The sequence below is a fragment of the Herpailurus yagouaroundi genome, unplaced genomic scaffold (assembly GCF_014898765.1).
Source record: "Herpailurus yagouaroundi ecotype Mexico unplaced genomic scaffold, PumYag 355, whole genome shotgun sequence".
NCBI classification, from domain to species: Eukaryota; Metazoa; Chordata; class Mammalia; order Carnivora; family Felidae; genus Herpailurus; species Herpailurus yagouaroundi.
This window is the reverse complement of record NW_024412572.1, coordinates 2,267,280-2,284,141: the sequence shown is the minus strand read 5'-3', so window position 1 is coordinate 2,284,141 and position 16,862 is coordinate 2,267,280.

The window sequence follows — 16,862 nt, the reverse complement described above, 5'->3', positions numbered from 1 at the left end:
ATATATATACATATATACATATATATGTATATATGTATATATATATACCACACCTTCTTTATCCATTCATCAGTTGATGGATACTTGGTCTGCTTCCATAATTTGGCTATTATAAATAATGCTGCTATAAACACAGAAGCTCACGTATTCCTTTGAATTCGTGCTTTTGTATTTTGGGGGTAAATACCCAGTAGAGCAATTCCTGAACCATAGGGTAGTTCCTTTTTTAATTTTTTGAGGAAGCTCCATACTGTTTTCCACAGTGACTGCATCAGTCTGTGTTCCCAACAGTGCATGAGGGTTCCTTTTTCTCCACATCCTCACCATCACTTGTTTCTTATGTTGTTGATTTTAGCCATTCTGACAGGTGTGAGGTCTGCATTTCCCTGAAGTTGCGTATCTTTTCATGTGTCTGTTGACCATCTGGATGTCTTCTTTGGAGAAATGTCTGTTCATGTCTTCTGCCCATTTTTTAGATGGATTATTTGTTTTTTGTGTGTTGAGTTGTATCAGTTCTTTATATATTTTATATATAGGTTATATATATGTATATGTATAAAACTCTGTATTGGAAATGTCATTTGCAAATATCTTCTCCCATTTCATTAGTTGCCTTTTAGTTTTGTCAATTGTTTCCCTCACTATGTAGAAGCTTTTTATTTTTATACGGTCTCGATAGTTTACTTGTGCTTTTATTTCCTTTGGATATGTCTTCCTCAGGAGACATATCTAGAAAAATGTTGCCACGGCCAATGTCAGAGAGACCTGTGTTCTCTTCAAGTATTTTTATGGTTTCAGGTCTTACATTTAGGTCTTTCATCCATTTTGAGTTTATTTTTGTATATGGTGAAAGTGGTCCAGTTTCATTCTTTTACATGTGGCTGTCCAGCTTTCTCAACGCTGTTTGTCTTTTTCCCATTGTGTATTCATTCTTCTTTGGTCAAAGATTATTGATCATATAATTGTGGGTTTATTTCTGGGTTTTCTGTTCTATTCTATTGGTCTATGTGTCTATTTTTATGCCAGTACCATACTGGTTTCTTTTTCTTTTTCTTTTTTAATGTTTATTTATTTTACTGTTATAATTACTACTGCTTTGTAACATAACTTGAAATCTGGAATTGTGATAGGTCCAGTTTTGTCTTTCTTTTTTAAGATTGCTTTGGCTCTTCGAGGTCTTTTGTGGTTTCATACAAATTTTAGGATTGTTTGTTCTAGCTCTGCGAAAAATGTTGGTCCTTTGATAGGGATTGAGTTAAATCTGTAGATTGCTTTGCGTATCATAGACATTTTAACAATATTTGTTCTTCCAACCCATGAGCATGGAATGTCTTTCCCTCTCTTTGCATCATCTTAAATTTCTTTCATCAGTGTTTTATATTTTTCAGACTACAGATCTTTCACCTCTTTGGTTAAGTTTTTTCCTAGACACTTTATTGGTTTTGGTGCAACTGTAAATGGGATTGATTTCTCAATTTCACTTTCTGTTTTATTATTATTAGTGTACAGAAATACAAACAGATTTCTGTATATTGGTTTTGTGTCCTGCAACATTACTGAATTCATTTATCAGTTCTAGTAGTTTTTTGATGGAATCTTTAGGGTTTTCTATGTACAGTATCATATCATCTGCATATAGTGAGAGTTTTACTTCTTCCTTGCCAATTTGGATGCCTGCAGAGTAACAATTCTGATAGTTGGAATGCACAGCTTTGATCAAGATTGATAGTAAAGTTACAGCTTTAAGAGTGCACTGAAGGCGGTAACATTTTTTAACCTTCTGACCAAAACTGTGGAACACATAAAACAACGTCTGTTAAAAAAAAAAAAAAAAAGCATTAGAGAAATGAAGGTGAAGGAGAAGGAGGAAGAGGAGAGGATGGGAGAAGAGGAAATAAAGGGAAGAGGAGGAGAAGGGGAGGGAAGAAGAAGAAAAGGAACAAGGTAAGGGGGGAAGGGCAAGGAAAGGAGGATGAAGAGAGAGAGAGCAGAGGGGAGGAGAAGGAGGAGGAGCACACACCTCCAATGAGACAGTGAGGAGTGGAGGCCCCAACAGACAAATGTTCTAGCATTTGGACAGAAGGCAGCAGGCTTTACCTAGCTACCTTGCCTTGGTGTGGAAATAAAGAGGGGCAAACTCTCCTTGGTCCACTTTTCTTCCTCTTCAAAGCAGTCATCGGTAATTAAATGAACCAGCTGAACCAGAGAATGAAGACAAAATGTAAAGATGTTATGCAGCAAATTAAAGTTACGAATCCTCTGAATGGCTTGAAAACAAGCCCAACCCTGTGATGTCATGAGAGACCCAAGGGAACATTTTTTTTTTCTCTTCTGCCATGTCTCCTGCCCCCACCAGCCCTAGAAAGACCTAGACTCAAATTCAGTGGCCATCAGTCTGTATATCATTTCTTTCTGGCTGAGAGTGGAGTCTGCTCCTCACTCCCATATCCTACTGATGATGCTAATGTGATGGAAGGTGTGTTCATAGTTTGGTCCATGAATGACGTATTAGGCACCCTCTGGGTTTAGGGAAGAGTTAGAGAAGGAAGGTCATAGCACTTCAGTTAATACGAATCACTCCCAGGGAGAGCAGTACCTTAATCAAACCCTGGCTGACATAAGCAAATGTGACATCATTTTCTCCATAAATAATTGACTGTTGTATTTAATACAATTCACATCTTTTTTCAATTTTGGCTGGTTGGAAATCATTAACCAATGTACAACCAGAGTCTGACCAAGAAGACAGAATCTAAAATAGGTAATTCATCAAGAAGAACTGAATACAGGGAGTTGGTTAAACACACTTTAGAGGACTGAAAAAATCAGAAAAGAGAAGGAAGGAATGCAGAAAAAACCACAGGGTGGGGGAACAGAGAGAAGGGGTAAGGCCATCAGACCCTAGAAGCTCAGAGAAGGGGCCATGTACCCACTGCTGCTGGCACTGGGAGGGCTGGGGAGAGGCTGGCTCTATGCCCCTGATCGTTGGCCTGGGATTCCCAAAGCCTTCCCCAAGTTGGACCTCAGAAAATGCTGTTAGGTGAGCAGACCAAGCAAGGAAAGAAACGCTGGCCACATTCCTTGCCAAGCACAGGGAAAGCAGCCATATCTTTAACTATAATTGGAAGTTTTGACTATCACCTGTGACTAAACCTTGTAATTCTGGAATGAAGACTGTGTTTTGCCAGCTCGAAGCCACTTTAGGACTTTACCTTAAAAGTCATCAGGACAGTCACAGGACTGCCACATATCCATCCTGGACAAAGATGAACTGCTCCCAATGAACACAACTTAGGAACAGGGAGAGACAAAAGAGAGTGGCTGTGAGGTTAAAACCCATGGGCCCTGCTTGTTCTGCTTACTGAGTGCAACTGTAAAGCTAGGCACATAGTCAACGCACAATAAGTGGTCTTGTTATTGCTGAATCCCAGGGCGCTGACCCCTCTTGCAATGTTACATAAGAATGTTAGATCTTCAACCAAAGATCACAAAATCCTCAGGTCCCAGCGGTGCTAGGACCAGGGCTGTTGGAAAATGGCCCTGGGAGCCCACTCTGGGCAGTGTGGGCAGAGAGCTCACTGGGATGGGGATTCCTCTTCTCCAAGTGGGAGGGGCTGCCCTAAACTCAGTTTCCTACAACCTAACATCCCGAGGACCCAAGGTCCATGGCCAACAGTGAGCACCCAGACCCAGACTAGCTGACCCCAAGCAGCCTGTGTGTTTTTTCATTGGCAAGGTTGTTTTCGTATTTGCCCTATGAAAAGGGCCAGGGTCTCTTTATTAGAATATGACAACTTAGTTTTGTTGACCCTGGACTTGTAAATTTTCTTTTTTCCCCACCCCTCAATAAATAAGTAAAGCCTGTTTCTTTATCCATGCCATGGAATATTGTGGGATTCTTCCTGAATCCCAATGCTCACCAGGTAGGGACCCAGACAAAGCGCATCTGCATAACAAACAGTCCCAACTCAACTCTGGGGAACACAAAACAAAATAGATTGACACAGACATTCAGGGCCTTTTGCATTCTGGTCTCAGTCTCTCTACTCAAGTCTATATACCTCTCCACCCCAAATGCAGGGCTGACTCCAACCGGGTGCCCTTTGAATCAGCTTTTTACCTTAATACGCACTGTGTCCACCATCCCCCGCTGAAAGCCCCTCTTTCCCTTCCTCACCAGGATCCTCCTTTCTGGAGGCCCAGCCACCACAGCTTCTGGCAGAGATGGCCTGTTGACTGTCAAATGTCCCTGCAGTTGTTACTGGAAGGGGCTGCCCAGCCAGTCTCCTTGCAACCACGAGGGGCTGCGTGACTACTTCTAGCCCGTGGAACAAAAGTAGAAGCAATGAGTGTAACTTCCGGCCTGCAGTGCTTAAGAAGCAAGCACACCTGCCTCATCCCTGCCTACAGGCTAAATGGAGAGCATCTCAAGAACAGAGAAGAAGGAAAAAAGGACCCCGGGTCCCAGAATGACCACACGAAAGGGTGACTTCATGAGACTGTGTACGGACAGCGACACAGGGAGAAAATAGTTTGTATTGCATTAAACACAGGTTTCCAGCAGCCAGCCTGGTGTTACAGCAGCCAGCCTACAGCTCTGGCTGCCACCGACTCCTGCTTTGCTTGACCTTCTCCAGTGCTCAGAGCCAAGGCCACCTGATGCCACATTTTGCCTCGATTGGTTAAGATGCTTTGGGCTATAAGTATCAGGAGGCTGAACTCAAAAAAATCTTAACCAATAAGGAACTTACTCCTGGGTAAGGAATTCACAGGGAGGGCACCTCCATGGTTGACCATCCTCAGTACACTGGCTTTTGCCCTAGTGTCTGTCCCCTTCATGGTCACAAGGTGGCTGTAACAACTCAAGGCTTCATCTCCTCCCATAGCATCTATATTTAAATAATAGAAGAGAAAATATTTCTTCTGTGTGTCTTTTTTTAAGAACATGAAAATTATTCCCCAGATTCCCTCAGAAGACATCCCCTCACATCTCATTGGTCCAAGTTGACTACAGACTCATTGTTTTCTATCCAATGCTCCTACTTTTTTTTTGAAGTTTATTTATGTTTCAGAGAGAAAGAGACACACATAGAGTGCAAGTGGGGGAGGGGCAGAGAGAGAAGGAGACACAATCTGAAGCAGACTGCAGGCTCTGAGCTGTCAGCACAGAGCCCGACACGGGGCTTCAAACCCATGGACTGCAAGATCATGACCTGAGCCAAAGTTGGACGCTCAACCCACTGAGCCACCCAGGTGCCCCTCCAATGCTCCTACTTTTTAACAATTAAAAACTTTTTTTAAAAAAATTAAAGTATAGTTGACACACAGTGTTACATTAGTTTCAGGTGTACAACATAGTGATTCAACATCTCTATACTTTATGCTACACTCACCACAAGCATAGCTAGCACCATGCAAGGCTATTACAATACAATTGACTATATGGCCAATGCTGAGCCTTTCATCCCCATGACTTATTCATTCCATAACTGGAAGCCTGTACCTCCCATTCTCCTTCACCAATTTTGATCCTCTTCCCAACCGCCTCCTCGTTTGCTCATTCTTAAATCAAGGCAAGTGGAGTGGAATTACCATAAGTGGGTCAAACTAAACAAGACTCGTTCCCCAGGGCCCAGGCCCAGGGCTAGGAAGGGTCACAGTCTCACTCGGGGCACCTGGCCTCTGGACACCCAGAATGGGGCAGGACCTGGTGGTTAGGTAGGTCCTAACACTGTAAGCCAGATTCATATATGCCCCATACTGTCCTTTTGTCATCTCAACCTGTGGAAGGTATAAACTACTGGGCAGGAGACCTGGATTCTGGAAGCCAACAAGATTTTATAGCAATAGTGTTGGAGAGACTTTTTACCAAGTATGAAAAGCTTTTGAGAAATGATAAAGCATGACCTGGGAGTTTATAAATTCTTTGTCCTCACTCCAAGGCTTCTAATTCTTTCCTGGATTATGACTCATGTTGTTAAATGTGGAAAATCTCCAAGGTCTCAAGTCCCCTGATTGTAACCTCCTGAGGCTAGGGCCCGGCCTTCACTTTTTCCCTATATCCCCAACACAGCTCTGGGTGCAAGGTTAGCATTCAGTAGACACAATAACCATTCAAGAATTTTGATGTTTGTACTTCAGCTCTTAAAAGAACCTGTGATATTGTGAGTTGTAATAAGAAATATAAAGGGGCGCCTGGGTGACTCGGTTAAGACACCAACTCTTGGATTTGGCTCAGGTCATGATCTCTTGGTTCATGGGATCAAGCCCCACATGAGGCTCTGCACTGGCTGCTCAGAGCCTGCTTGGGATTCTCTCTCCCTCTCTCTCTCTCTCTCTCTCTCTTAGTCCCTCCCCCACTTATGCATGAAGCACTCTCTCTCTCTTTCTCTTTCTCTCTCTCAAAATAAATAAACATTAAAAAAAAAAGAAATATATATCTAATATTACTCCCATTTCTGGCATAGAGCTCCTTTAGGAATTTCCTTAGTGATAAGAACAATAAAGGTGTCTTGATACTCATAACAAACCCCTTTCAACCACACCTACAGTTAAATTAATGAGGTTGACTTTTGGGACAGCACCAAAGGATGGGGGCTGGGTGCCAGGAGAACCAGCCATGGTATTGGAGGGTTGGACCTTTCAGTCCCATCCCCTTGACATATGGGGAGAGGAGAAAGGCTAGAGGTTGAATTAATCACCAACTGCCAATGATTTAATCTATTTGCCTATGTAATGAAGCCTCCATAAAAACCCAAAAGGATAGGGTTTGGTTCCAGGTCGGTGAGCAAGAACGTATCCACGTGCCACTGTGCCAGGCCCCAAACTCCACGGGAACTCCTGGTTGGAGACCCCACCCTATGTATCTCTTAATCTAGCTGTTGATTCGTGTCCTTTAACATCCTTTGTAATAACTAGTAAACTGGTTTCCTGAGTTGTGTGAGCAGCTCTAGCAAATTAATTGAATCCACAGAGGGGATCATAGGAACCTCCCACTTATAGCCAGTTGGTCAGTAGCACAAGTAACAAGCCAGGCTTGTGATTGGAGTCTGAGACCCGGAGGCAGTCTTGTGGGACTGAGCCTTCAACCTGTGGCATCAGATGCTATCTCCGGGTAGACAGTGTCAGAATTGAGTGGAATTGTAAGACACCCCACTGCTGTCAGAGAATTACTCGGTGTAGGGTGAAAAAGCCACATATCAGAATTTGTGTCAGAATTCTAGAACCCAACATCCATGAAATGTAGTGATTTGTAGTTGTGTTGAAGCATGAAATCTGAATTTCATGCTGTAAGGACAGTCTGTGAGAGTGAATCCATCAGCCTTTGGGGGAGGTTTTGGCAAAGGCTTCACAGGGAAAGCAGACCTGAGTTCAAATCTTGACTCTGCCACTGAGTGACCTTGCACACGTCACTTAACCTCTGCACTCCCATCTCCCCTTCTTAAAACGAAGGTACAACAATGTGTACCTTGCATTGTTGCCCTAGAGCACAGAGAGGGATTCCGTAAATGCTGGCTGGCTTTGATATTGTGCCGCTGTTATCACTAATGAGCATGCTTGGAGAGGCCAGAGAGATGAGTGAGGAAACCGGCCCCTGGGGCTGTGACCCAGGAGTCAGAAACAGCTTGCTAGGGCTACTGAGGCAGGTTGGAATGTGCCGGTGGGGGTAAAAAGAGCCAGCAGGCTCCAGGCTGGGGAAGGGCAGGAAAGGGTTAGAACTAGGAGTCTTGGCTCACCTGGGTGGCTCAGTCGGTTAAGCATCTGACTTCAGCTCAGGTCATGATCTCCCAGTTCCTGAGTTTTGCCTGCGTCAGGCTCTGTGCTGACAGCTCAGAGCCTGGGGCCTGCTTCGGATCCTGTGTCTCCCTCTCTCTCTGCCCCTCCCTGTCTCACACTCTGTCTCTCTCTCTCTCTCAAAAATAAATAAACATTAAAAAAAAAAAAAAAAGAACTAGAAGTCTTAGCGAAGGAATAAGAACCACCTCATTGCAATTATCTACAGACTTCCAGGACATTTCTTGAAGAGTTTGGACCCTGGTAAAGTATCTTTCTCTCCAGTGCTACCCCTACAGTCTTGGTGATTTCAGGATTCACAATCAAATCCTTCCAACGACCTGGCCTGTCAGTTGTTTGGCCTCCTCAGCCACTCTTGTGACCAGTGGCTTTCAAACTTGTTTGTCCACGACCCAACCATACATGCGACTCAGTATAACACACATCATATATTAACACCTAGGTCTACACATACATAAATTAAATAAAGTTTTATAATATGATACTTACCCGTGATTTGCTGTTTCTGTTCTACCTCATTTTTTAAGATGCACTAACTTAATTTTATGATTCACTAGTGAGCTACGTCTCTCAATTTGAAAAACACTGCCCTAAACATTTATATTACTTCACTCCAATTTTGGAAATCAAAAAGCTGAAGAGAAACCAATGAAGGAGATTGAGGTGAAGTAGCCAAGAAGGTAGAACAATGGAGAAACTTCACCCACTCAACCCAGGTATTACACTCTTTAATCTCTTCATGTCACTGAAACTCATTGTCGCTAATAGCCCAGGTCCAACAATCTCCCAAACCTACCCAGAGCCTCCCAACCATTGCCCTTATCACCTTCTCCCCGCCTCTCACCCTCATGATGTAACTTCCTTTGTCTGGTTTAGATTACATAGCTCATAATAATAATCCAGTAATTGATTCATTCAAGAAATAGTTGTCCATTCTGTGCCCAGCACCGTTGTAGGTGCTGGAGACAGTGGTAAGACAACAAAGGTCCTGGGGTGCCCAGCTGGCTCAGTCAGAAGAGTGTGTGATGCTTGATCTCAGGGTCGTGAGTTTGAGCCCCATGTTGGGTGTAGAGATTACTTAAATAAATAAAACTGAAGGAAAGAAAGAAAGAAAGAAAGAAAGAAAGAAAGAAAGAAAGAAAGAAAAGGAAGGGAGGGAGAAAGAGGGAGGGAAGGAAAGAAAGAAAGAAAGAAAGAAGAAAGGAAGGAGAGAAAGCCTCAGCCTGCAAAGAGTTTTTATCAGGAGGAAGCAGACAGTAAGTAAACAAACAGGAACATTGAAGCTATTTCAGTGCAACAGCCAGTGCAAAAGCTTAAGGCAGCAGGGTGCCCACAGGTCCTAGGGTCAGCACAGAGGCCAGCAAGCCTGGATCGGAGTGAGCAAAATGGAGGGTAACATGAGAAAAGTCAGAGAGGTAGCAAGAGGCCAGGTGGTTTCAGGTCATTCCAAGGACTTTGGGTTTTATCCTGAATGAGATGGGCAGTCGTTACAGGGTTTGAGCAGAGAACATGTTCTGATCTGACTTCTGTCTAAAAAATGTCTCTTTGGTTAGAGAATAGGTTTTAGGGAAACCAAGGAGGAGGATGCAGGTGGGCTAAGATACTATTGGATTAATCCAGCTGAGAGATGATGTTGGCTTCCACCAGGAGAGGAGGCAGTGAAAAGTGGGTATCATTTTGAAGGTAAACTTAATGAAATTGGCTAATGGGATAAAGTCAAGGATGAGTCCAAGGTTGTTTGGCTTGAGGGACAGTAAGTATGAAGTTGCCTTTTACCAATACAGGAAGACTTTAGGAGGAGGTCCAGGGAGTGAAGGAATCAGGAGTTGAAATTTTTTTTATGTATATTTATTTATTTTGAAGGGGGGAGAGGCACAGAGAGAGCGGGGGGGGGGGGGGGGGGAGAGAGAAACCCAAACAGGCTCCACGCTGTCAGTGCAGAGCCCAACACAGGACTCAGTCTCACAAGCTCACAAACTGTGAGATCATGACCTGAGGCAAAGTCAGAGCCACTCAGGCATCCCGGGAGTTGAATTTTAGATGCAAATTAGAAATTTAAGTAGAGAATGACATAGTCAGAAGTTCAATATATGAAGTTCAGAAGGAGGTCTGGGCAGCAGCTAAAACTGGGAGACATTAGCATATGCTTGCTGTTAAAGCCATGAGTCCAGATGACAGGGCCTATGAATACGTGACAACAGGAGAGAGACAAGGACAGGACAGGGCCAGGAGGTCAGGCTGGCGAGGAGAAAGGGGCAAAGGAGACCAGCAAGGAGAAGCCCGTGAGGCGAGAGGACAGAGTGGAGGATCCAGGAATGCTAGCAGAGAAAGTGCTTCAAAAGGAAGGAGCAGCGAGCCCAGCCCAGTGCTGCTGGTGGGTCAAGTTCCATGAGGAGAGAGGTGTTCAGCTTCCTTAATAATCAGGGAAATGCAAATCGAGGCCACAGGAAGTACCATTTGACATCATTCAACTGGTAATAATGATGAACCCTGACAAGACCATGTGTGGGAAGAGGTTTTATTTAAATATAGCAACAGGTTCTCCTGTATATGTTTAGAAGTGTAAATAGGTACAACGACTCTGAGAAACAACTCGGCCTTTCTCCCACGATGTTTCAACATGACGTTATACAGCTCAGCGATTCCTCTCCTAGGTATCTGCTCGACAGAAATGCCTGCACGGGCGCACCTGGAGATGTGTAAATAATGTTCTCAACGGTGCTGTTTCTTGTTGTGAAGAGCTAGAATGGCCCAAAAGGTCATTGCAGGAGAGCAGATAACTAAATTGTTTTCTTTGCAGGATGAAATACTACATAGCAGGGAACAGGAATGAACAGTCACCCTTTTATTTATTTATTTATTTATTTATTTATTTTTAATTTTTTTTTTCCACGTTTTTATTTATTTTTGGGACAGAGAGAGACAGAGCATGAACGGGGGAGGGGCAGAGAGAGAGGGAGACACAGAATCAGAAACAGGCTCCAGGCTCTGAGCCATCAGCCCAGAGCCTGACGCGGGGCTCGAACTCACGGACCGCGAGATCGTGACCTGGCTGAAGTCGGACGCTTAACCGACTGCGCCACCCAGACGCCCCCAGAGTCACCCTTTTAAAAACATAAGTCAGATCAGGTATTCCTCTGCTCAAACCCCTCAATGGCTTTCCTCTCTCTTGGAGTGAGGGCCAGGCTTTTCAAGGGTCTGCAGACTCTCTGCCCCACCTGGCCCACACTACATCTCTGTCCTCATCATTTTCTCTCTGGCTCAGGCTGAGCCTGTGCCCGCCTCCACTTCCTGTTCCTTCTGCCTGGAGAGCCCATCCCCTAGGTACACCCTGGCACATTTCCTACTGCTCTTCAAATTTTTTTTCAATGTTTATTTATTTTTGAGAGAGAGAGAGAGCACGAGTGGCCGAGGGACAGAGAGAGAGGGAGACACAGAATCTGAAGCAGGCTCCAGGCCCTGAGCTGTCAGCACAGAGCCTGACACGGGGCTCGAACTCACAAACTGTGAGATCATGACCTGAGCCGAAGTCAGACACTTAACCCACTGAGCCAGCCAGGTGTCCCTCCACGGCTCTTCAAATGCTGGCTCCTCACTCAGGACTTCCCAGCCAGCCCTCCTTGTCATCTATCTTCCTTAACCTGCTGTTTTTCTTTTCATAGCCCCTGTCACCCCAATTTGTCTCTCCTGACCAGAACATAAGCTTGGGGTGGCGGGGAGGGTGGGGGATGGGCGGGGTAGGACACTGTTTAGTTCTAGTGCCTGACAAGGTGCCCAGCACCAGGGCCACCCCCAACAGTGGGCAAGGCAGTCCTGGGCAACTGTTCCTTTTCTGGGCCGCTGTCTAGTTAAACAATTTGAGCCACACAAAATCAACAGGTCAGCACCATTTCAGAACTCAGTCTTCTGTGATCCCATACCAGCCATCAGGAGCAAACAGACTCAGGTTGTTCTCCTGGAGCCGAGGCCTGGCTGCAGAGTCGCCCTCCCCCAACCCCCCACACCCCCACCCCACCCCGGGACTCCTCAGGTCAAGTTCATGCATGGCATAGAGGGTCAGAGGGCATGCTGCAGTGGGAGCTGGGGCAGTGGGGGCCGGGGCCAGGTCTAAAGGTGGTACTGCTTGTACACGGAATGTGTCACTAAAAATTATTGAATGAATACACTGAACTTGATTTTTTTTTTTCCTTCTCTCTTCTTCTGTCCAAACTCTGACTAAGAGACTGTAAGCGCTTGTCTAAACAGAAGCTCACTGCCACTGAGTGAAGTTTGCCAGCTCACAGAGAGGGACAGGCACAGAGGACAGCAGAGGGGCCCCTGTCCATGCCCAGGGCTGGGTCGTCTGAGGGTATCATTCAGAGGACCAGAGCATCTTGACGTCCACGAATGGGTTTTCTGGGCCTCATGGTTCAGGTTGTCAACTTACAATACTCACATGGGTGATACAGTATCCGCTGCCTTCGTTAGGGACCTTAGCTGGAGCCACAGGCCACATCTCCCAAAGGTGAGGCTTTTCAAAGACCCTGAGGAAGCCAGGCTGGGGAATGGGTGGGGGAACCAGGTGAGGCCCCACTCCTCTTAGGGACCAGAGCATATCGAGGGCAGGGCCTAGCCTCTCTGCTCCCTGGACCTTGACCTGAACATGGGGTTCTCGTGCAAAGTGCTGGCTATAACTCACCTTCCTTGTCCTCTCGGCAGGTCTCACAACAAAGGTGTGGTGATCCTCATTTTTACGAATGAAGAAACTAAGGCTCAGGAAGGATAAGTGACTGGCCCAAATCAACACAATAAGTGATGGAAATGGAGTCAGGACTTAAACATGTGTGTTTGCCCCCAAAGCCCACAGCCCCAGCATCCGATACCCCGTGCTTCCCAGAAGCCCCAAGGCCTCCGGGGCCTGGGAAGCCTAACTCTACGGTGCTTTGTGTGCATCCTTCAAAGCCCCTAACAGGCAACAGGGCACATGCGGATGCCTAAGAGGCAGAGGAGGGGTCCTGAACACAAAAGCCCAAAGCGGAGAGGGCAACTGTGGGCTTCATGGTGGGTGTTTACCTGAGCAGAGAGTCTGACAGACACTGAAATGTCAAGTGCCATTTCAGACCAGACCCTCCCGCCCTCTGGCCAGGGTGCTCACACACTGCCGTCAAGTCACAGGGGAGAACGAACAAACCACAGAGATGTGTGGGAGCCCCAGAGCCCTCAGCTGAAGTAGACTGGGGACCTACCCTGGCAACCGAGTTTCACCTGCCACCACCTAGACAGATGGAGGCGGCCTCCTCACCTAGCCAGTCCCAGGAAGGGCCGTGCCTGGGTTGGCCTCAGACACTGTCTCACCCCAGCTCCCGTGGGAGAAGGAGCCAGACCCCACCGGCGCAAGAGCCCCTGAGAGGGGGAAGCCACAGACTCTCAAAGAATTCTTGGAAAGCATCTGTCCACCCCCAGGGCCCCCAGAGGAAGGCCTGGAGCCAAAAGGAACACTCTGGGTGAAAGAAGGTAGAATTCCCCTGTGAAGGAAAACGAGAGGGAGTAAATTTTATTTCTGAGAGGGAGAGGATAGCAACAACAGAGGGCAGAGAAAGGAAGAGGAAGGAAGATGAGGAAGGGAGAATGCAAAGCAACTGCAGTGCTGGGGCTGTAGAAATGGCTACAGGAAGCCTGTATGAGAACATGTGGTCTAATATCCAATTCGTAGTCATTGCCAACGCTCCGTAAATTCTCTCCATCTCCCCAGGCCATCAGTAAAGCCTGCCACACAGACACTTATTGGTGGTGTGGGAAGGAGGTGAGTTTTGAAATAAAGGAAAAAGGTTCCGAGGTTGACAGACAGGATCTGCTCAGGCAAGAGGGATAAGATGGCTGCCTGGGCAGAAGCAGGAACTCGGGGCCAAGTGACCAAGGGAATGCATTCCAACCTCCACCCCAGGCAATCTCAGAAATCCTGAGGAATACTCTGGACTTTCCACAACATGGGTGAAGGAAGGAGCCACTCTTATCCCGCCACTGAGAGGTGGAGTGACTCAGCTACCCAGCAGCCTCCTTTCTGGTAAGAAGCATGTTCATACTTTCCATCTGGTTCTAACCATGACTTCACACATCTCTGCTCTGGTCACCCGGGTGTTGGTTTTCGTGTATCCCACCCAGCAAGAATTCTTCTGTCCACTATGTAGGAGGTGGCCCCTTGATGACTGCCTGCCACCGTAGCTCTGTGACCCTGAGTTAACCTCATCATTCCTCTGAGTCTTCATTTTCTCACCATTAATAGGGATCCCAACATCTACCTCCCAGGTCGTAGGGATTAAACAGAAAGCGCCTATGATGGTTAGTTTTATGTGTCAACTTGGCTTGACCACAGTACCCAGATATTTGGTTAAACAGTATTCTGGGTGTTTCTGTGACGGTGTTTTGGGGTAGGATTTACATTAAAATTGGTGTACTTTGAGAGGTGGCTGAGTGGCTCAGTCAATTGGGCGTCCAACTCTTGGTTTCAGCTCAGGTCGTGATCTTGTGGTTCATGGTTTCCATCTCTGCCCTGGGCTCTGTGCTGACAGCTCACAGCCTGGAGCCTGCTTCAGATTCTGTGTCTTCCTCTTTCTCTGCCCCTCCCCTGTTCACTCTCTGTCTTTCTGTCTCTCAAAAATAAACATTAAAAAAATTAAAAAATTAATAATAAAAAATAAATAAAATTGGTGTACTTTGAGTAAAGCTGATTGCTCTCCATTATATGAGTAGGCCTCATCCAATCAGCTGAAGGCCTGAATAGAACAAAAGACTAACCTCCCTGAGCAAGAATTTCTGCAGGGGATGGCCTTTGGACATGAACCACAACCCTGGCTCTTTCCTGGACTTTCATCCTGACTGCCCACCATGCAGATTTTGGACTCACCAGCCTCCATAATTACAGGAGCCAATGTTTAAAAACAAATCACTATTTATATATTAAGAGGCGCCTCGGTGGCTCAGTCGGTTGGGCGACTTTGGCTCAGGTCATGATCTCTCAGTCTGTGAGTTCGAGCCCCATGTCGGGCTCTGTGCTGACAGCTCTGAGCCTGGAGCCTGCTTTGGATTCTGTGTCTCCTTCTTCTTCTGTCCCTCCCCCAATTGTGCTCTGTCTCTGTCTATCAAAAATAAATAAATGTAAAATTTTTTTTAAAAATATGTGTGTACGTATATATATGTATGTATGCATATGTATATATGTATGTGTATGTATATATGTATGGATGTATATGTATATATATGCATGTATGTGTATATGTGTGTGTGTTTATATGTATGTATGTGTGTATACACACATACATATATACATACATACACACATACACACATACACACATACACACACACACACACACATATCCTACTGATTCTGTCTCTGGAAAGCCCTGACTAATAAAACCCCTCGCCATATCCAATATGCTATAAGTGTAGAGTCACAACCCTTGCCTCCAGGGCTGCTGTGAAACCAAGGAGATAAGCTTTGTACAAAAGTTAGGTCATATCAGCCCTGGGTCTTATCAGATCTTCAGCCTCCCTGCTGTGGGGATGCAACCAAAGTCCACGTGACTCTGAAGCAGTCTTTAAGAGGCCATGGTGGTCTCTGTCATGAGGGCTGGCCCTTCTGCGTAAACAACCTCCCTGATCACTCCTCTGGTGGGCAGGGGCATGCTTTCTTGTGGGTGTACGATTGTTGGGTGAAACATCACCATCTTCTTCCAGGAGAAATGTTCCCTGCGGTGTCAAAGGTCCAGAGTGTAAAATCCAAGAGGTATACAGCAAGCTAAAGAGGCTCGAACGTGAAAGTGCCGCTGGAAAAACTGGCCATTGCTCTCATTTCACGGATGGGGAACAGAGGCACAGAGAGGAGAGGCTATCTGCACAGGACAGTTCAGCACAGAACCAGGAGCACAGCCCTGGCCCACTGACATCACGACGAGTTTCAGGTAACCTACGTCATTGAGAAACAAACAGGTTAAGGGACTTTCTCTAGATCACCACACAATAATTAGTGGAGCTGGGATTTGAACGCAGTTCCACCACGCTTTGAAACCCGTGCTCTTGTGACCACCCCTAGATGGGAAGGTAAGAGACATCCTGAACACAGACACACACCCACACAGCTGTCTCCGTTCTCATGTTTCTGTTTCCATGCTTCTCCCTTTGACTCCTCTTGAACCAAACCACCCCCTTGAAACTCTTTTCCCTTCCACAGTTGAAATTCTTTCCCTTCCACAGTTGCAGAAAGATCTACATTATTAAAATGTCATTCGGCACACGTTTAATGGAGTGTTTTATGGTGCGTGCCAAATCTAGACAAATTTGCCAAACAGTTCCGTTGGGGGAGGGGGTGCACAGACAAGAAAATGGACAATTACAGTCCAAAATAAAGGATCTGAGACAGAAGGGGACACCTAGAATCTACAGTGAGGACGCTTAGGTTGTATGTGTAGGGATGGGGGTGGGGTCTTAGGAAATACTTCCCTGAGAAAGTAACATTTTAGCTGAGACCAAAGATATTTCAAGAGGTGACTAAGAAAGTGGGGAGAAGTGGGAAGGCACCTGCCAGTGAACAGCATGTTCAAGGCTAGAGGCTTTTGAAAGCATGTATCTGATCAAACACTGCCACCCCCACCTCTGACTAGCAGCCCTCCATGGCCTCCCAGGCCCAAATGAAAAAAATCCAAACTTCTTAACAATGGCCTACATTCAGTTGGGGCAGTTTAGAATATCTCTGTGATGTTCAAGTGGGATGGCAGGTAGAGTAGCCGTGAGAGCCAAGAGATGGGTCAGAAGGAAGATGGCAGCCAGGGTGAAGGATGGGAGTTGGTCATGGAAGTCTTCCAAGCCGAGGCAGGATACAGAGTCATTGGGGATGCAGCAGGAAACACCCATTGGAGAATGTCTGAAAAGTGCCATTGTACGAGCCAAGAGATGTTAAAAAGAAGGCCAGCTACAGGCCAAACTCAGAGTCAAGTGCTCCCAGGACAGCAAACCAAGACTTAACTGCAGTTTCAACTTCTCCAGGAGTAGAATTTTTTGTTTCCTTTTTTAAAATAAGATCCACACCCAGC